This window comes from Lampetra planeri, chromosome 39 (genome assembly GCF_965212315.1).
Source record: "Lampetra planeri chromosome 39, kcLamPlan1.2.h2, whole genome shotgun sequence".
NCBI lineage: Eukaryota > Metazoa > Chordata > Hyperoartia > Petromyzontiformes > Petromyzontidae > Lampetra > Lampetra planeri.
In genome coordinates this window covers 5870737-5891816 of record NC_136145.1, presented here as the reverse complement: position 1 = coordinate 5891816, position 21080 = coordinate 5870737, and the positions used below count along the sequence as shown (strand labels likewise).

At 45.0% G+C, this 21080-nt stretch overlaps 10 non-coding genes across 10 annotated transcripts; all 10 read left to right on the top strand.

Annotated features, from left to right (window-relative positions):
* Positions 1–1404: 1404 nt before the first annotated feature.
* Positions 1405–1568, top strand: LOC144731655 (U1 spliceosomal RNA). Its single transcript, XR_013587992.1, has one exon. It is a non-coding gene; the product is annotated as a U1 spliceosomal RNA (small nuclear RNA).
* A 2388-nt stretch (positions 1569–3956) lies between these two features.
* LOC144731639 (U1 spliceosomal RNA) lies at positions 3957–4120 on the top strand. The gene has a single exon (XR_013587976.1). It is a non-coding gene; the product is annotated as a U1 spliceosomal RNA (small nuclear RNA).
* Positions 4121–5511: 1391 nt separating this feature from the next.
* On the top strand, positions 5512–5675 carry LOC144731653 (U1 spliceosomal RNA). The gene has a single exon (XR_013587990.1). It is a non-coding gene; the product is annotated as a U1 spliceosomal RNA (small nuclear RNA).
* A 2385-nt stretch (positions 5676–8060) lies between these two features.
* On the top strand, positions 8061–8224 carry LOC144731638 (U1 spliceosomal RNA). Its single transcript, XR_013587975.1, has one exon. It is a non-coding gene; the product is annotated as a U1 spliceosomal RNA (small nuclear RNA).
* Positions 8225–9617: 1393 nt separating this feature from the next.
* LOC144731644 (U1 spliceosomal RNA) lies at positions 9618–9781 on the top strand. The gene has a single exon (XR_013587981.1). It is a non-coding gene; the product is annotated as a U1 spliceosomal RNA (small nuclear RNA).
* A 2249-nt stretch (positions 9782–12030) lies between these two features.
* LOC144731637 (U1 spliceosomal RNA) lies at positions 12031–12194 on the top strand. The gene has a single exon (XR_013587974.1). It is a non-coding gene; the product is annotated as a U1 spliceosomal RNA (small nuclear RNA).
* Positions 12195–13586: 1392 nt separating this feature from the next.
* On the top strand, positions 13587–13750 carry LOC144731636 (U1 spliceosomal RNA). Its single transcript, XR_013587973.1, has one exon. It is a non-coding gene; the product is annotated as a U1 spliceosomal RNA (small nuclear RNA).
* Positions 13751–15146: 1396 nt separating this feature from the next.
* Positions 15147–15310, top strand: LOC144731658 (U1 spliceosomal RNA). The gene has a single exon (XR_013587995.1). It is a non-coding gene; the product is annotated as a U1 spliceosomal RNA (small nuclear RNA).
* A 2386-nt stretch (positions 15311–17696) lies between these two features.
* Positions 17697–17860, top strand: LOC144731652 (U1 spliceosomal RNA). Its single transcript, XR_013587989.1, has one exon. It is a non-coding gene; the product is annotated as a U1 spliceosomal RNA (small nuclear RNA).
* Positions 17861–19252: 1392 nt separating this feature from the next.
* On the top strand, positions 19253–19415 carry LOC144731651 (U1 spliceosomal RNA). Its single transcript, XR_013587988.1, has one exon. It is a non-coding gene; the product is annotated as a U1 spliceosomal RNA (small nuclear RNA).
* The last annotated feature ends 1665 nt before the right edge of the window (positions 19416–21080 follow it).

Genomic DNA, 21080 nt, shown 5'->3' with positions numbered 1-21080 from the left:
AAATCATGAGCAGGTGACGTCCTACACATGGATCCACCCTCATTAATAACCATGAGCGGGTGACGTCACTTCACATTTCGCACCCCCCCCCCCTCATTAATAATCATGAACAGGTGACGTCCTCCAAATGGACACCCCGCCATTAATATTTTACAGGTAGGAGCAACAGTTACACACTGCCCACCAGGGATTATTTGTCTGTCTGTCGTGCCCTCGATTTGTATTTCATAGAGCGCTTCGGGCAGGCTCAGCACCACGTGACGCGCCGCCCCACGCAGCTTGCGCCGCGTGACACGGATCGCACGAATGCGCTGTTCAACCAAGTTCCTACCTGCCCACTCCGAAGGAACGTGTTAATAATTAGCGGGTGACGTCACTCCATAAGTTGCACCCCCTCCCCCTCATTAATAACCATGAGCAGGTGATGTCACCTCACATCGAACAGCCCCCCTCATTAAAAATCATGAAGAGGTGACGTCCTCCAGGACACCCCTCCATTAATAATTAGCGGGTGACGTCACTCCACATGGGGGAGCGAGGCGCCTCCTCCCCCATCCTCAGCGTCAACTTACAACCCTCACTACAAAGGCAGAACCCTCACGTCACGCGATCTCCGTAACGCTATTGAGACATAGAAGTAAAAAGGACGTCATGATGAATATGGTGTTATAACTGTTAAATGAAATAAGTCTGTGTCACCGCGGCCTTCCAAATTGCACACGAATTGATGCAATGAATATCACGTCGCGGTCTGATTTTCGCTTGCAAGTTTCAGATTTACGGAAATACACCCGTCCTTGGACGGGCAAAAAACAAGTTGGAAATGTTTGGCCTGCTTTCGCATACCTATTTGTTTTACAAAATGCACATGTGGCAATATACCTATCAGTTCTGGAGTTAACATCAAGAATAATTACATGAAAGAATTTGATAATTTTTTTCGTATGGGTCATGAAGGCTGTTTAACCATCCTTCGCCACTTTGGCCAAGGACCGGTTAAAATTTCACAGATTATGGTGATAGGTGTGGCCAGGATTTTCATCGCCCAACAAAACTTATAGAACCAGAGGTGAGATGTACATTACCCAGAATACATTTTAGGATCTTTGCTCAAAAACCTGACCATCAGTTAAGTGTTTAATTATAATAAAAAAGAAGTTTAATTTCGTTTACAAATTCGAGTTTTATTCAAATAGTTTTCATATATAACATCCATTCATTTATTACACTTTTTTTTAATTACAGCCACATAGAAGCTGGGCTTATGACTTTCGTGAATGCAGGAATTAATATTTCTGGTTCTTTACCAAAAGAACCATAGAATACGTTAAAGCCTTTGAATGGCCCATAGAGTAAAGGTGCAGAGTTCTGGTTCGTATAGGGATAGTGGGAGCAACCCAACTCATACTTACCTGACAGGGGAGGCACCATGATCACTTAGGTGGTCCTCCCAGGGCGAGGCTCATCCATTGCACTGCGGGTGGGTTGACCTCTGCGATTTCCCCAAATGCGGGAAACTCGACTGTGTAATTTGTGATACTGAGGGACTGCGTTCGCGCTATCCCCCGATAATAATAAAAAACAATATTTTTGAGTCACATTAAAGGTTTATAACATGCAAAAAGATTGCTTGCAGGAGCATTATAATGGGGAAGGTCATTATTTTTTGTGAATGCAGTTTGGCAAAACAAACCATTGCCATCGTTAAACTATTTACTACTTTCATTAGCTATGAATGTCTGTGTGTACCTCGTGTGACGTCACTCCACGTCGGCCAGCCCCCCTCATTAATAATCATGATATTTTAGTCACATTAAAGGTTTATAACATGCAAAAAATTGCTTGCAGGAGCACGAATGGGGAAGGTCATTATTTTTTGAGAATGCATTTAGCCAGAACAAACCATTGCCATCGTTAAACTCGTTACAACCTATAATGAGTCAAGAATGTCTTTGTGTCCCTCGTGTGACGTCACTCCAGCGTCGGCCAGCCCCCCTCATTAAAAATCATGAGCAGGTGACGTCCTACACATGGATCCACCCTCATTAATAACCATGAGCGGGTGACGTCACTTCACATTTCGCACCCCCCCCCCCTCATTAATAACCATGAACAGGTGACGTCCTCCAAATGGACACCCCGCCATTAATATTTTACAGGTAGGAACAACAGTTACACACTGCCCACCAGGGATTATTTGTCTGTCTGTCGTGCATGGCCACGCCCTCGATTTGTATTTCATAGAGCGCTTCGGGCAGGCTCAGCACCACGTGACGCGCCGCCCCACGCAGCTTGCGCCGCGTGACACGGATCGCACGAATGCGCTGTCCAACCAAGTTCCTACCTGCCCACTCCGAAGGAACGTGTTAATAATTAGCGGGTGACGTCACTCCATATGTTGCACCCCCTCCCCCTCATTAATAACCATGAGCAGGTGATGTCACCTCACATCGAACAGCCCCCCTCATTAAAAATCATGAAGAGGTGACGTCCTCCAGGACACCCCTCCATTAATAATTAGCGGGTGACGTCACTCCACATGGGGGAGCGAGGCGCCTCCTCCCCCATCCTCAGCGTCAACTTACAACCCTCAATATAAAGGCAGAACCCTCACGTCACGCGATCTCCGTAGCGCTATTGAGACATAGAAGTAAAAAGGACGTCATGAGGAACAAGGTATTATAACTGTTAAATGAAATGGGTCTGTGTCACCGCGGCCTTACAAATTGCACACGAATTGATGCAATGAATATCACGTCACGGTCTGCATTTCGCTTGCAAGTTTCAGATTTATTCAATTACACCCATCCTTGGACGGACAAAGGCTAGTTGGAAATGTTTGGCCTGCTTTCGCATACCTATTTGTTTTACAAAATGCACGTGGCAATATACCTATCAGTTGTGGAGTTAACATCAGGAATGATTATACAGGTAGGAACAATGTTCCACACTGCCCACCAGGGATTTATTGTCTGTCTGTCTGACTGTCTGTCTGTCTGTCGTGCATAAATAAATATATAATACACACAGCTCTTTGATTGGTGGAGACCTTACAAACAGCTCTTTGATTGGTGGAGACCTACTGCCGGGTACGGACAGGGGAGGTGCCTAATGGAGGAGGGACAGGGGAGGGGCCTAAGGAAGGGGGGAGTAATGAGAGGAGCCTGAGGGGGGGGGGGATCAGAGGAGGGGCCTAAGGGAGGGGGGGGTCAGGGGAGGGGCCTAAGGATATGGGGGGGTGGTCAGGGGAGGGGCCGAAGGGGGAGGGGGAGGTGCCTAAGCAAGGGGGAGGGGCCGATAGTTAAGGGGGCTGGCTACCTGGCTGTCTGCCTGGCTACCTCAAGTCAAGTTATCTTGTACACAGGTAGGAACAACAGGTTCCACACTCCCCACCAGGAATTATTTGTCTGTCTGTCGTGCACGAATACGCTGCCCAACCAAGTTCCTACCTGCCCACTCCGAAGGAACGTGTTATGAAAGAAAATGATATTTTTTTACGTATGGGTCATGGAGGCTGTTTAACCATACTTCGGCACTTTGGCCAGAGACCGGTTATAATTTCACAGATTATGGTGATAGGTGTGGCCAGGATTCTCATCGCCCAACAAAACTTACAGAACCAGAGGTGAGATATACACAACCCAGAATACATTTTAGAGTCTTTGCTCAAAAACCTGACCGTCAGTTAAGTGTTTAATAATAATAAAAAAGATTTTAATTTCGTTTACAAATTATAGTTTCATTCATATAGTTTTCATATATAACATCCATTCATTTATTATTATTTTTATTACAGCCACGTAGACGCTGGTCTTAAAACTTTTCTGACTGCAGGAATTAAAATTCGATGGTTCTTTACCGAAAGAACCATAAAATACGTAAAAACTTTTGAAGGGCCCATAGAGTAAAAGTGCAGGGTTCTGGTTCGTATAGGGATAGTTGGAGCAACCCAACTCATACTTACCTGACAGGGGAGGCACCATGATCACTTAGGTGGTCCTCCCAGGGCGAGGCTCATCCATTGCACTGCGGGTGGGTTGACCCCTGCGATTTCCCCAAATGCGGGAAACTCGACTGTGTAATTTGTGGTACTGGGGGACTGCGTTCGCGCTATCCCCCGATAATAATGAAAAACAATATTTTTTAGTCACATTAAAGGTTTATAACATGCAAAAAATTGCTTGCAGGAGCACTAATGGGAAAGGTCATTATTTTTTGATGATGTATTTAGCCAGAACAGACAGTTTCCATCGGTAGACTATTTACTGCTGTAATGAGTCAAGAATGTCTGTGTGTCCCTCGCGTGACGGCACTCCACGTCGGCCAGCCCCCCTAATTAATAATCATGAACAGGTGACGTCCTCCACATGGATCCTCCGTCATTTATAATCATGAGCGGGTGACGTCACTCCACATGTTGCACCCCCTCCGCCCTCATTAATAACCATGAGCAGGTGATGTCACTCCACATCGAACAGCTCCCTCATTAATAATCATGAAGAGGTGACAACCTCCAAATGGACACCCCTATCTTCTTGGTTCTTTCGGTAAAGTCACGTAGAAGGGAAGTAATAAAATAATACAAATTAAACATAATAACCCCTCTATTATTAATTAGCGGGTGACGTCACTCTACATGGGGGGCGAGGCGCCTCCTCCCCCCTCCTCAGCGTCAACTTACAACCCTCACTACAAAGGCAGAATCCTCACGTCACGCGATCTCCGTAACGCTATTGAGACATAGAAGTAAAAAGGACGTCATGATGAATATGGTGTTATAACTGTTAAATGAAATAAGTCTGTGTCACCGCGGCCTTCCAAATTGCACACGAATTGATGCAATGAATATCACGTCGCGGTCTGCTTTTCGCTTGCAAGTTTCAGATTTACGGAAATACACCCGTCCTTGGACGGGCAAAAAACAAGTTGGAAATGTTTGGCCTGCTTTCGCATACCTATTTGTTTTACAAAATGCACATGTGGCAATATACCTATCAGTTCTGGAGTTAACATCAAGAATAATTACATGAAAGAATTTGATAATTTTTTTCGAATGGGTCATGAAGGCTGTTTAACCATCCTTCACCACTTTGGCCAAGGACCGGTTAAAATTTCACAGATTATGGTGATAGGTGTGGCCAGGATTTTCATCGCCCGACAAAACTTATAGAACCAGAGGTGAGATATACATTACCCAGAATACATTTTAGGATCTTTGCTCAAAAACCTGACCGTCAGTTAAGTGTTTAATTATAATAAAAAAGAAGTTTAATTTCGTTTACAAATTCGAGTTTTATTCAAATAGTTTTCATATATAACATCCATTCATTTATTACACTTTTTTAATTACAGCCACATAGAAGCTGGGCTTATGACTTTCGTGAATGCAGGAATTAATATTTCTGGTTCTTTACCAAAAGAACCATAGAATACGTTAAAGCCTTTGAATGGCCCATAGAGTAAAGGTGCAGAGTTCTGGTTCGTATAGGGATAGTGGGAGCAACCCAACTCATACTTACCTGACAGGGGATGCACCATGATCACTTAGGTGGTCCTCCCAGGGCGAGGCTCATCCATTGCACTGCGGGTGGGTTGACCTCTGCGATTTCCCCAAATGCGGGAAACTCGACTGTGTAATTTGTGATACTGGGGGACTGCGTTCGCGCTATCCCCCGATAATAATAAAAAACAATATTTTTGAGTCACATTAAAGGTTTATAACATGCAAAAAGATTGCTTGCAGGAGCATTATAATGGGGAAGGTCATTATTTTTTGTGAATGCAGTTTGGCAAAACAAACCATTGCCATCGTTAAACTATTTACTACTTTAATTAGCTATGAATGTCTGTGTGTCCCTCGTGTGACGTCACTCCACGTCGGCCAGCCCCCCTCATTAATAATCATGATATTTTAGTCACATTAAAGGTCTATAACATGCAAAAAATTGCTTGCAGGAGCACGAATGGGGAAGGTCATTATTTTTTGAGAATGCATTTAGCCAGAACAAACCATTGCCATCGTTAAACTCGTTACTACCTATAATGAGTCAAGAATGTCTTTGTGTCCCTCGTGTGACGTCACTCCAGCGTCGGCCAGCCCCCCTCATTAAAAATCATGAGCAGGTGACGTCCTACACATGGATCCACCCTCATTAATAACCATGAGCGGGTGACGTCACTTCACATTTCGCACCCCCCCCCCCTCATTAATAACCATGAACAGGTGACGTCCTCCAAATGGACACCCCGCCATTAATATTTTACAGGTAGGAACAACAGTTACACACTGCCCACCAAGGATTATTTGTCTGTCTGTCGTGCATGGCCACGCCCTCGATTTGTATTTCATAGAGCGCTTCGGGCAGGCTCAGCACCACGTGACGCGCCGCCCCACGCAGCTTGCGCCGCGTGACACGGATCGCACGAATGCGCTGTCCAACCAAGTTCCTACCTGCCCACTCCGAAGGAACGTGTTAATAATTAGCGGGTGACGTCACTCCATATGTTGCACCCCCTCCCCCTCATTAATAACCATGAGCAGGTGATGTCACCTCACATCGAACAGCCCCCCTCATTAAAAATCATGAAGAGGTGACGTCCACCAGGACACCCCTCCATTAATAATTAGCGGGTGACGTCACTCCACATGGGGGAGCGAGGCGCCTCCTCCCCCATCCTCAGCGTCAACTTACAACCCTCAATATAAAGGCAGAACCCTCACGTCACGCGATCTCCGTAGCGCTATTGAGACATAGAAGTAAAAAGGACGTCATGAGGAACAAGGTGTTATAACTGTTAAATGAAATGGGTCTGTGTCACCGCGGCCTTACAAATTGCACACGAATTGATGCAATGAATATCACGTCACGGTCTGCATTTCGCTTGCAAGTTTCAGATTTATTCAATTACACCCATCCTTGGACGGACAAAGGCTAGTTGGAAATGTTTGGCCTGCTTTCGCATACCTATTTGTTTTACAAAATGCACATGTGGCAATATACCTATCAGTTGTGGAGTTAACATCAGGAATGATTATACAGGTAGGAACAATGTTCCACACTGCCCACCAGGGATTTATTGTCTGTCTGTCTGACTGTCTGTCTGTCTGTCGTGCATAAATAAATATATAATACACACAGCTCTTTGATTGGTGGAGACCTTACAAACAGCTCTTTGATTGGTGGAGACCTACTGCCGGGTACGGACAGGGGAGGTGCCTAAGGGAGGAGGGACAGGGGAGGGGCCTAAGGAAGGGGGGAGTAATGAGAGGAGCCTGAGGGGGGGGGGGGGGATCAGAGGAGGGGCCTAAGGGAGGGGGGGTCAGGGGAGGGGCCTAAGGATATGGGGGGGTGGTCAGGGGAGGGGCCGAAGGGGGAGGGGGAGGTGCCTAAGCAATGGGGAGGGGCCGATAGTTAAGGGGGCTGGCTACCTGGCTGTCTGCCTGGCTAGCTCAAGTCAAGTTATCTTGTACACAGGTAGGAACAACACACTCCCCACCAGGAATTATTTGTCTGTCTGTCGTGCACGAATACGCTGCCCAACCAAGTTCCTACCTGCCCACTCCGAAGGAACGTGTTATGAAAGAAAATGATATTTTTTTACGTATGGGTCATGGAGGCTGTTTAACCATACTTCGGCACTTTGGCCAGAGACCGGTTATAATTTCACAGATTATGGTGATAGGTGTGGCCAGGATTCTCATCGCCCAACAAAACTTACAGAACCAGAGGTGAGATATACACAACCCAGAATACATTTTAGAGTCTTTGCTCAAAAACCTGACCGTCATTTAAGTGTTTAATAATAATAAAAAAGATTTTAATTTCGTTTACAAATTATAGTTTCATTCATATAGTTTTCATATATAACATCCATTCATTTATTATTATTTTTATTACAGCCACGTAGACGCTGGTCTTACAACTTTTCTGACTGCAGGAATTAAAATTCTATGGTTCTTTACCGAAAGAACCATAAAATACGTAAAAACTTTTGAAGGGCCCATAGAGTGAAAGTGCAGGGTTCTGGTTCGTATAGGGATAGTTGGAGCAACCCAACTCATACTTACCTGACAGGGGAGGCACCATGATCACTTAGGTGGTCCTCCCAGGGCGAGGCTCATCCATTGCACTGCGGGTGGGTTGACCCCTGCGATTTCCCCAAATGCGGGAAACTCGACTGTGTAATTTGTGGTACTGGGGGACTGCGTTCGCGCTATCCCCCGATAATAATGAAAAACAATATTTTTTAGTCACATTAAAGGTTTATAACATGCAAAAAATTGCTTGCAGGAGCACTAATGGGAAAGGTCATTATTTTTTGATGATGTATTTAGCCAGAACAGACAGTTTCCATCGGTAGACTATTTACTGCTGTAATGAGTCAAGAATGTCTGTGTGTCCCTCGCGTGACGGCACTCCACGTCGGCCAGCCCCCCTAATTAATAATCATGAACAGGTGACGTCCTCCACATGGATCCTCCGTCATTTATAATCATGAGCGGGTGACGTCACTCCACATGTTGCACCCCCTCCGCCCTCATTAATAACCATGAGCAGGTGATGTCACTCCACATCGAACAGCTCCCTCATTAATAATCATGAAGAGGTGACTTCCTCCAAATGGACACCCCTATCTTCTTGGTTCTTTCGGTAAAGTCACGTAGAAGGGAAGTAATAAAATAATACAAATTAAACATAATAACCCCTCTATTATTAATTAGCGGGTGACGTCACTCTACATGGGGGGCGAGGCGCCTCCTCCCCCCTCCTCAGCGTCAACTTACAACCCTCACTACAAAGGCAGAACCCTCACGTCACGCGATCTCCGTAACGCTATTGAGACATAGAAGTAAAAAGGACGTCATGATGAATATGGTGTTATAACTGTCAAATGAAATAAGTCTGTGTCACCGCGGCCTTCCAAATTGCACACGAATTGATGCAATGAATATCACGTCGCGGTCTGCTTTTCGCTTGCAAGTTTCAGATTTACGGAAATACACCCGTCCTTGGACGGGCAAAAAACAAGTTGGAAATGTTTGGCCTGCTTTCGCATACCTATTTGTTTTACAAAATGCACATGTGGCAATATACCTATCAGTTCTGGAGTTAACATCAAGAATAATTACATGAAAGAATTGGATATTTTTTTTCGTATGGGTCATGAAGGCTGTTTAACCATACTTCGGCACTTTGGCCAGGGACCGGTTATAATTTCACAGATTATGGTGATAGGTGTGGCCAGGATTTTCATCGCCCGACAAAACTTATAGAACCAGAGATGAGATATACATTACCCAGAATACATTTTAGGATTTTTGCTCAAAAACCTGACCGTCAGTTAAGTGTTTAATTATAATAAAAAAGAAGTTTAATTTCGTTTACAAATTCGAGTTTTATTCAAATAGTTTTCATATATAACATCCATTCATTTATTACACTTTTTTTTAATTACAGCCACATAGAAGCTGGGCTTATGACTTTCGTGAATGCAGGAATTAATATTTCTGGTTCTTTATCAAAAGAACCATAGAATACGTTAAAGCATTTGAATGGCCCATAGAGTAAAGGTGCAGAGTTCTGGTTCGTATAGGGATAGTGGGAGCAACCCAACTCATACTTACCTGACAGGGGAGGCACCATGATCACTTAGGTGGTCCTCCCAGGGCGAGGCTCATCCATTGCACTTCGGGTGGGTTGACCTCTGCGATTTCCCCAAATGCGGGAAACTCGACTGTGTAATTTGTGATACTGGGGGACTGCGTTCGCGCTATCCCCCGATAATAATAAAAAACAATATTTTTGAGTCACATTAAAGGTTTATAACATGCAAAAAGATTGCTTGCAGGAGCATTATAATGGGGAAGGTTATTTTTTTTGTGAATGCAGTTTGGCAAAACAAACCATTGCCATCGTTAAACTATTTACTACTTTAATTAGCTATGAATGTCTGTGTGTCCCTCGTGTGACGTCACTCCACGTCGGCCAGCCCCCCTCATTAATAATCATGATATTTTAGTCACATTAAAGGTTTATAACATGCAAAAAATTGCTTGCAGGAGCACGAATGGGGAAGGTCATTATTTTTTGAGAATGCATTTAGCCAGAACAAACCATTGCCATCGTTAAACTCGTTACTACCTATAATGAGTCAAGAATGTCTTTGTGTCCCTCGTGTGACGTCACTCCAGCGTCGGCCAGCCCCCCTCATTAAAAATCATGAGCAGGTGACGTCCGACACATGGATCCACCCTCATTAATAACCATGAGCGGGTGACGTCCTCCAAATGGACACCCCGCCATTAATATTTTACAGGTAGGAACAACAGTTACACACTGGCCACCAGGGATTATTTGTCTGTCTGTCGTGCATGGCCACGCCCTCGATTTGTATTTCATAGAGCGCTTCGGGCAGGCTCAGCACCACGTGACGCGCCGCCCCACGCAGCTTGCGCCGCGTGACATGGATCGCACGAATGCGCTGTCCAACCAAGTTCCTACCTGCCCACTCCGAAGGAACGTGTTAATAATTAGCGGGTGACGTCACTCCATATGTTGCACCCCCTCCCCCTCATTAATAACCATGAGCAGGTGATGTCACCTCACATCGAACAGCCCCCCTCATTAAAAATCATGAAGAGGTGACGTCCTCCAGGACACCCCTCCATTAATAATTAGCGGGTGACGTCACTCCACATGGGGGAGCGAGGCGCCTCCTCCCCCATCCTCAGCGTCAACTTACAACCCTCAATATAAAGGCAGAACCCTCACGTCACGCGATCTCCGTAGCGCTATTGAGACATAGAAGTAAAAAGGACGTCATGAGGAACAAGGTGTTATAACTGTTAAATGAAATAAGTCTGTGTCACCGCGGCCTTCCAAATTGCACACGAATTGATGCAATGAATATCACGTCACGGTCTGCATTTCGATTGCAAGTTTCAGATTTACTCAATTACACCCATCCTTGGACGGACAAAGGCTAGTTGGAAATGTTTGGCCTACTTTCGCATACCTATTTGTTTTACAAAATGCACATGTGGCAATATACCTATCAGTTGTGGAGTTAACATCAGGAATGATTATACAGGTAGGAACAATGTTCCACACTGCCCACCAGGGATTTATTGTCTGTCTGTCTGACTGTCTGTCTGTCTGTCGTGCATAAATAAATATATAATACACACAGCTCTTTGATTGGTGGAGACCTTACAAACAGCTCTTTGATTGGTGGAGACCTACTGCCGGGTACGGAGAGGGGAGGTGCCTAAGGGAGGAGGGACAGGGGAGGGGCCTAAGGATATGGGGGGGTGGTCAGGGGAGGGGCCGAAAGGGGGAGGGGGAGGTGCCTAAGCAAGGGGGAGGGGCCGATAGTTAAGGGGGCTGGCTACCTGGCTGTCTGCCTGGCTACCTCAAGTCAAGTTATCTTGTACACAGGTAGGAACAACAGGTTCTACACTCCCCACCAGGAATTATTTGTCTGTCTGTCGTGCACGAATACGCTGTCCAACCAAGTTCCTACCTGCCCACTCCGAAGGAACGTGTTATGAAAGAAAATTATATTTTTTTACGTATGGGTCATGGAGGCTGTTTAACCATACTTCTGCACTTTGGCCAGGGACCGGTTATAATTTCACAGATTATGGTGATAGGTGTGGCCAGGATTCTCATCGCCCAACAAAACTTACAGAACCAGAGGTGAGATATACACAACCCAGAATACATTTTAGAGTCTTTGCTCAAAAACCTGACCGTCAGTTAAGTGTTTAATAATAATAAAAAAGATTTTAATTTCGTTTACAAATTATAGTTTCATTCATATAGTTTTCATATATAACATCCATTCATTTATTATTATTTTTATTACAGCCACGTAGAAGCTGGTCTTAAAACTTTTCTGACTGCAGGAATTAAAATTCTATGGTTCTTTACCGAAAGAACCATAAAATACGTAAAAACTTTTGAAGGGCCCATAGAGTAAAGGTGCAGGGTTCTGGCTCGTATAAGGATAGTTGGAGCAACCCAACTCATACTTACCTGACAGGGGAGGCACCATGATCACTTAGGTGGTCCTCCCAGGGCGAGGCTCATCCATTGCACTGCGGGTGGGTTGACCCCTGCGATTTCCCCAAATGCGGGAAACTCGACTGTGTAATTTGTGGTACTGGGGGACTGCGTTCGCGCTATCCCCCGATAATAATGAAAAACAATATTTTTTAGTCACATTAAAGGTTTATAACATGCAAAAAATTGCTTGCAGGAGCACTAATGGGAAAGGTCATTATTTTTTGATGATGTATTTAGCCAGAACAGACAGTTGAAATTGGTAGACTATTTACTGCTGTAATGAGTCAAGAATGTCTGTGTGTCCCTCGCGTGACGGCACTCCACGTCGGCCAGCCCCCCTAATTAATAATCATGAACAGGTGACGTCCTCCACATGGATCCTCCGTCATTTATAATCATGAGCGGATGACGTCACTCCACATGTTGCACCCCCTCCCCCCTCATTAATAACCATGAGCAGGTGATGTCACTCCACATCGAACAGCTCCCTCATTAATAATCATGAAGAGGTGACTTCCTCCAAATGGACACCCCTATCTTCTTGGTTCTTTCGGTAAAGTCACGTAGAAGGGAAGTAATACAATAATACAAATTAAACATAATAACCCCTCTATTATTAATTAGCGGGTGACGTCACTCTACATGGGGGGCGAGGCGCCTCCTCCCCCCTCCTCAGCGTCAACTTACAACCCTCACTACAAAGGCAGAACCCTCACGTCACGCGATCTCCGTAACGCTATTGAGACATAGAAGTAAAAAGGACGTCATGATGAATATGGTGTTATAACTGTTAAATGAAATAAGTCTGTGTCACCGCGGCCTTCCAAATTGCACACGAATTGATGCAATGAATATCACGTCGCGGTCTGCTTTTCGCTTGCAAGTTTCAGATTTACGGAAATACACCCGTCCTTGGACGGGCAAAAAACAAGTTGGAAATGTTTGGCCTGCTTTCGCATACCTATTTGTTTTACAAAATGCACATGTGGCAATATACCTATCAGTTCTGGAGTTAACATCAAGAATAATTACATGAAAGAATTTGATAATTTTTTTCGTATGGGTCATGAAGGCTGTTTAACCATCCTTCGCCACTTTGGCCAAGGACCGGTTAAAATTTCACAGATTATGGTGATAGGTGTGGCCAGGATTTTCATCGCCCGACAAAACTTATAGAACCAGAGGTGAGATATACATTACCCAGAATACATTTTAGGATCTTTGCTCAAAAACCTGACCGTCAGTTAAGTGTTTAATTATAATAAAAAAGAAGTTTAATTTCGTTTACAAATTCGAGTTTTATTCAAATAGTTTTCATATATAACATCCATTCATTTATTACACTTTTTTTAATTACAGCCACATAGAAGCTGGGCTTATGACTTTCGTGAATGCAGGAATTAATATTTCTGGTTCTTTACCAAAAGAACCATAGAATACGTTAAAGCCTTTGAATGGCCCATAGAGTAAAGGTGCAGAGTTCTGGTTCGTATAGGGATAGTGGTAGCAACCCAACTCATACTTACCTGACAGGGGAGGCACCATGATCACTTAGGTGGTCCTCCCAGGGCGAGGCTCATCCATTGCACTGCGGGTGGGTTGACCCCTGCGATTTCCCCAAATGCGGGAAACTCGACTGTGTAATTTGTGGTACTGGGGGACTGCGTTCGCGCTATCCCCCGATAATAATGAAAAACAATATTTTTTAGTCACATTAAAGGTTTATAACATGCAAAAAATTGCTTGCAGGAGCACTAATGGGAAAGGTCATTATTTTTTGATGATGCATTTAGCCAGAACAGACAGTTGCCATCGGTAGACTATTTACTGCTGTAATGAGTCAAGAATGTCTGTGTGTCCCTCGCGTGACGGCACTCCACGTCGGCCAGCCCCCCTAATTAATAATCATGAACAGGTGACGTCCTCCACATGGATCCTCCGTCATTTATAATCATGAGCGGGTGACGTCACTCCACATGTTGCACCCCCTCCCCCCTCATTAATAACCATGAGCAGGTGATGTCACTCCACATCGAACAGCTCCCTCATTAATAATCATGAAGAGGTGACTTCCTCCAAATGGACACCCCTATCTTCTTGGTTCTTTCGGTAAAGTCACGTAGAAGGGAAGTAATACAATAATACAAATTAAACATAATAACCCCTCTATTATTAATTAGCGGGTGACGTCACTCTACATGGGGGGCGAGGCGCCTCCTCCCCCCTCCTCAGCGTCAACTTACAACCCTCACTACAAAGGCAGAACCCTCACGTCACGCGATCTCCGTAACGCTATTGAGACATAGAAGTAAAAAGGACGTCATGATGGATATGGTGTTATAACTGTTAAATGAAATAAGTCTGTGTCACCGCGGCCTTCCAAATTGCACACGAATTGATGCAATGAATATCACGTCGCGGTCTGCTTTTCGCTTGCAAGTTTCAGATTTACAGAAATACACCCGTCCTTGGACGGGCAAAAAACAAGTTGGAAATGTTTGGCCTGCTTTCGCATACCTATTTGTTATACAAAATGCACATGTGGCAATATACCTATACATCAGTTCTGGAGTTAACATCAAGAATAATTACATGAAAGAATTTGATAATTTTTTTCGTATGGGTCATGAAGGCTGTTTAACCATCCTTCGCCACTTTGGCCAAGGACCGGTTAAAATTTCACAGATTATGGTGATAGGTGTGGCCAGGATTTTCATCGCCCGACAAAACTTATAGAACCAGAGGTGAGATATACATTACCCAGAATACATTTTAGGATCTTTGCTCAAAAACCTGACCGTCAGTTAAGTGTTTAATTATAATAAAAAAGAAGTTTAATTTCGTTTACAAATTCGAGTTTTATTCAAATAGTTTTCATATATAACATCCATTCATTTATTACACTTTTTTTAATTACAGCCACATAGAAGCTGGGCTTATGACTTTCGTGAATGCAGGAATTAATATTTCTGGTTCTTTACCAAAAGAACCATAGAATACGTTAAAGCCTTTGAATGGCCCATAGAGTAAAGGTGCAGAGTTCTGGTTCGTATAGGGATAGTGGGAGCAACCCAACTCATACTTACCTGACAGTTGAGGCACCATGATCACTTAGGTGGTCCTCCCAGGGCGAGGCTCATCCATTGCACTGCGGGTGGGTTGACCTCTGCGATTTCCCCAAATGCGGGAAACTCGACTGTGTAATTTGTGATACTGGGGGACTGCGTTCGCGCTATCCCCCGATAATAATAAAAAACAATATTTTTGAGTCACATTAAAGGTTTATAACATGCAAAAAGATTGCTTGCAGGAGCATTATAATGGGGAAGGTCATTATTTTTTGTGAATGCAGTTTGGCAAAACAAACCATTGCCATCGTTAAACTATTTACTACTTTAATTAGCTATGAATGTCTGTGTGTACCTCGTGTGACGTCACTCCACGTCGGCCAGCCCCCCTCATTAATAATCATGATATTTTAGTCACATTAAAGGTTTATAACATGCAAAAAATTGCTTGCAGGAGCACGAATGGGGAAGGTCATTATTTTTTGAGAATGCATTTAGCCAGAACAAACCATTGCCATCGTTAAACTCGTTGCTACCTATAATGAGTCAAGAATGTCTTTGTGTCCCTCGTGTGACGTCACTCCAGCGTCGGCCAGCCCCCCTCATTAAAAATCATGAGCAGGTGACGTCCTACACATGGATCCACCCTCATTAATAACCATGAGCGGGTGACGTCACTTCACATTTCGCACCCCCCCCCCCTCATTAATAATCATGAACAGGTGACGTCCTCCAAATGGACACCCCGCCATTAATATTTTACAGGTAGGAACAACAGTTACACACTGCCCACCAGGGATTATTTGTCTGTCTGTCGTGCATGGCCACGCCCTCGATTTGTATTTCATAGAGCGCTTCGGGCAGGCTCAGCACCACGTGACGCGCCGCCCCACGCAGCTTGCGCCGCGTGACACGGATCGCACGAATGCGCTGTCCAACCAAGTTCCTACCTGCCCACTCCGAAGGAACGTGTTAATAATTAGCGGGTGACGTCACTCCATATGTTGCACCCCCTCCCCCTCATTAATAACCATGAGCAGGTGATGTCACCTCACATCGAACAGCCCCCCTCATTAAAAATCATGAAGAGGTGACGTCCTCCAGGACACCCCTCCATTAATAATTAGCGGGTGACGTCACTCCACATGGGGTGCGAGGCGCCTCCTCCCCCATCCTCAGCGTCAACTTACAACCCTCAATATAAAGGCAGAACCCTCACGTCACGCGATCTCCGTAGCGCTATTGAGACATAGAAGTAAAAAGGACGTCATGAGGAACAAGGTGTTATAACTGTTAAATGAAATAAGTCTGTGTCACCGCGGCCTTCCAAATTGCACACGAATTGATGCAATGAATATCACGTCACGGTCTGCATTTCGCTTGCAAGTTTCAGATTTATTCAATTACACCCATCCTTGGACGGACAAAGGCTAGTTGGAAATGTTTGGCCTGCTTTCGCATACCTATTTGTTTTACAAAATGCACATGTGTCAATATACCTATCAGTTGTGGAGTTAACATCAGGAATGATTATACAGGTAGGAACAATGTTCCACACTGCCCACCAGGGATTTATTGTCTGTCTGTCTGACTGTCTGTCTGTCTGTCGTGCATAAATAAATATATAATACACACAGCTCTTTGATTGGTGGAGACCTTACAAACAGCTCTTTGATTGGTGGAGACCTACTGCCAGGTACGGAGAGGGGAGGTGCCTAAGGGAGGAGGGACAGGGGAGGGGCCTAAGGAAGGGGGGAGTAATGAGAGGAGCCTGAGGGGGGGGATCAGAGGAGGGGCCTAAGGGAGGGGGGGTCAGGGGAGGGGCCTAAGGATATGGGGGGGTGGTCAGGGGAGGGGCCGAAGGGGGGAGGGGGAGGTGCCTAAGCAAGGGGGAGGGGCCGATAGTTAAGGGGGCTGGCTACCTGGCTGTCTGCCTGGCTACCTCAAGTCAAGTTATCTTGTACACAGGTAGGAACAACAGGTTCCACACTCCCCACCAGGAATTATTTGTCTGTCTGTCGTGCACGAATACGCTGTCCAACCAAGTTCCTACCTGCCCACTCCGAAGGAACGTGTTATGAAAGAAAATGATAATTTTTTACGTATGGGTCATGGAGGCCGTTTAACCATACTTAGGCACTTTGGACAGGGACCGGTTATAATTTCACAGATTATGGTGATAGGTGTGGCCAGGATTCTCATCGCCCAACAAAACTTACAGAACCAGAGGTGAGATATACACAACCCAGAATACATTTTAGAGTCTTTGCTCAAAAACCTGACCGTCAGTTAAGTGTTTAATAATAATAAAAAAGATTTTAATTTCGTTTACAAATTATAGTTTCATTCATATAGTTTTCATATATAACATCCATTCATTTATTATTATTTTTATTACAGCCACGTAGACGCTGGTCTTAAAACTTTTCTGACTGCAGGAATTAAAATTCTATGGTTCTTTACCGAAAGAACCATAAAATACGTAAAAACTTTTGAAGGGCCCATAGAGTAAAGGTGCAGGGTTCTGGTTCGTATAGGGATAGTTGGAGCAACCCAACTCATACTTACCTGACAGGGAAGGCACCATGATCACTTAGGTGGTCCTCCCAGGGCGAGGCTCATCCATTGCACTGCGGGTGGGTTGACCCCTGCGATTTCCCCAAATGCGGGAAACTCGACTGTGTAATTTGTGGTACTGGGGGACTGCGTTCGCGCTATCCCCCGATAATAATGAAAAACAATATTTTTTAGTCACATTAAAGGTTTATAACATGCAAAAAATTGCTTGCAGGAGCACTAATGGGAAAGGTCATTATTTTTTGATGATGTATTTAGCCAGAACAGACAGTTTCCATCGGTAGACTATTTACTGCTGTAATGAGTCAAGAATGTCTGTGTGTCCCTCGCGTGATGGCACTCCACGTCGGCCAGCCCCCCTAATTAATAATCATGAACAGGTGACGTCCTCCACATGGATCCTCCGTCATTTATAATCATGAGCGGGTGACGTCACTCCACATGTTGCACCCCCTCCCCCCTCATTAATAACCATGAGCAGGTGATGTCACTCCACATCGAACAGCTCCCTCATTAATAATCATGAAGAGGTGACTTCCTCCAAATGGACACCCCTATCTTCTTGGTTCTTTCGGTAAAGTCACGTAGAAGGGAAGTAATACAATAATACAAATTAAACATAATAACCCCTCTATTATTAATTAGCGGGTGACGTCACTCTACATGGGGGGCGAGGCGCCTCCTCCCCCCTCCTCAGCGTCAACTTACAACCCTCACTACAAAGGCAGAACCCTCACGTCACGCGATCTCCGTAACGCTATTGAGACATAGAAGTAAAAAGGACGTCATGATGAATATGGTGTTATAACTGTTAAATGAAATAAGTCTGTGTCACCGCGGCCTTCCAAATTGCACACGAATTGATGCAATGAATATCACGTCGCGGTCTGATTTTCGCTTGCAAGTTTCAGATTTACGGAAATACACCCGTCCTTGGACGGGCAAAAAACAAGTTGGAAATGTTTGGCCTGCTTTCGCATACCTATTTGTTTTACAAAATGCACATGTGGCAATATACCTATCAGTTCTGGAGTTAACATCAAGAATAATTATATGAAAGAATTTGATAATTTTTTTCGTATGGGTCATGAAGGCTGTTTAACCATCCTTCGCCACTTTGGCCAAGGACCGGTTAAAATTTCACAGATTATGGTGATAGGTGTGGCCAGGATTTTCATCGCCCGACAAAACTTATAGAACCAGAGGTGAGATATACATTACCCAGAATACATTTTAGGATCTTTGCTCAAAAACCTGACCGTCAGTTACGTGTTTAATTATAATAAAAAAGAAGTTTAATTTCGTTTACAAATTCGAGTTTTATTCAAATAGTTTTCATATATAACATCCATTCATTTATTACACTTTTTTTAATTACAGCCACATAGAAGCTGGGCTTATGACTTTCGTGAATGCAGGAATTAATATTTCTGGTTCTTTACCAAAAGAACCATAGAATACGTTAAAGCCTTTGAATGGCCCATAGAGTAAAGGTGCAGAGTTCTGGTTCGTATAGGGATAGTGGGAGCAACCCAACTCATACTTACCTGACAGGGGAGGCACCATGATCACTTAGGTGGTCCTCCCAGGGCGAGGCTCATCCATTGCACTGCGGGTGGGTTGACCTCTGCGATTTCCCAAATGCGGGAAACTCGACTGTGTAATTTGTGATACTGGGGGACTGCGTTCGCGCAATCCCCCGATAATAATAAAAAACAATATTTTTGAGTCACATTAAAGGTTTATAACATGCAAAAAGATTGCTTGCAGGAGCATTATAATGGGGAAGGTCATTATTTTTTGTGAATGCAGTTTGGCAAAACAAACCATTGCCATCGTTAAACTATTTACTACTTTAATTAGCTATGAATGTCTGTGTGTCCCTCGTGTGACGTCACTCCACGTCGGCCAGCCCCCCTCATTAATAATCATGATATTTTAGTCACATTAAAGGTTTATAACATGCAAAAAATTGCTTGCAGGAGCACGAATGGGGAAGGTCATTATTTTTTGAGAATGCATTTAGCCAGAACAAACCATTGCCATCGTTAAACTCGTTACTACCTATAATGAGTCAAGAATGTCTTTGTGTCCCTCGTGTGACGTCACTCCAGCGTCGGCCAGCCCCCCTAATTAAAAATCATGAGCAGGTGACGTCCTACACATGGATCCACCCTCATTAATAACCATGAGCGGGTGACGTCACTTCACATTTCGCACCCCCCCCCCCTCATTAATAATCATGAACAGGTGACGTCCTCCAAATGGACACCCCGCCATTAATATTTTACAGGTAGGAACAACAGTTACACACTGCCCACCAGGGATTATTTGTTTGTCTGTCGTGCATGGCCACGCCCTCGATTTGTATTTCATAGAGCGCTTCGGGCAGGCTCAGCACCACGTGACGCGCCGCCCCACGCAGCTTGCGCCGCGTGACACGGATCGCACGAATGCGCTGTCCAACCAAGTTCCTACTTGCCCACTCCGAAGGAACGTGTTAATAATGTAATAAAAGACTTGACCACGATATCTGGCTCAGTGTCCTTTATTCGGTCCGTACTGCGTTCCCACACGGCTGTCTCTCTTATTCTCTCTGTGCTGGTTCCGATGTCACTCCAGTCCACATCAGCAGCCCCGCTGCTGTTCTTGTCGCTCTTGCAGCCCCACAGCAGCTCCGCTGCTGTACTCTCACACAGCTCCCTTGGCTGTTCCTGCTGCAGCTCTGACAGCCTCGTGCTGTCTCGCCTTCTCGTTGCTCCTGCGACTCTCGGCAGCCACCTCGCTGCCCCTCACACACAGCCTTACTGCCTATCTCTGTCTGCAGCTTTACACCTCCCAGTAGCTCCCTACTGTTCCCAGGGTTGGCTCCCGCTTCTGACGGTGCCCCCTCGGCTCGTACGCCCGCGTGGCCCCACACCTTTCCATTCACACCCCGACTGCCTTCTCCTTCCGGTTTATCCGCTTAAGGACCCCCTACCTTTCACCCACGTCACCTGGCTCCGCCTCCTCGTGACGTCACATCCGGAAGGTCGCTTTCGCCCGCATTACACCACCCTCCCCCATAGAAAAAACCCAGCCGACCTCGGCTGAACAACACCAAAGCGTAATGCGGTGAACCGACCTTCCCCCTTAAAGGACACTAAGCATGCAATATAACAACAAGAACAACACACAAGTAACATCGACGAACGTACGAAAGCATGCGATAAATACGACGGCAAGAACAAGAACAATAACAACATACAATCAACGAAACGTAAGCGATTTGGAACGAGTGCGGGTCGCCGGCCCGTCCCGGACGGTCGGCGGCCCACTTGTAGAACGGGGACGCGATGGAACACGAGGAATGACAGGGGGTAATTCC